General features: G+C 36.6%; 1 protein-coding gene across 1 annotated transcript in view; it reads left to right on the top strand.

The window, feature by feature from the left end:
• LOC107695633 (insulin receptor-like) overlaps window positions 1–265 on the top strand; it is an 82,623-nt gene that overhangs the window by 73,242 nt on the left and 9,116 nt on the right. The window lies entirely within an intron of this gene.

Here is a 265-nt window from a genome sequence, read left to right as displayed (position 1 = left end):
CACATATATATATATATATATATATATATATATATATATATATATATATATATACACACACACTAGGGCTGTGACGGTCGCCATGACAACCGTGCCACCAGCAATAGTGCATGTGACGTCACGCACTCTATAACATGCATAATACGAATTTAATTTAGACTATAAGTCTATGGTAGCCTAATTCACAAATTACAAATCGCCAATCTGGAGCCATCTCCATTCATGTCACCCATCCGCGTTTGTACAAGTGTCTTCAAGTTCCCGT

The sequence above is a fragment of the Sinocyclocheilus anshuiensis genome, unplaced genomic scaffold, assembly GCF_001515605.1.
Source record: "Sinocyclocheilus anshuiensis isolate Anshui unplaced genomic scaffold, SAMN03320099.WGS_v1.1 scaffold706, whole genome shotgun sequence".
NCBI classification, from domain to species: domain Eukaryota; kingdom Metazoa; phylum Chordata; class Actinopteri; order Cypriniformes; family Cyprinidae; genus Sinocyclocheilus; species Sinocyclocheilus anshuiensis.
The sequence above is the reverse complement of the archived record's forward strand: the minus strand, read 5'-3'. Positions and strand labels throughout refer to the sequence as shown.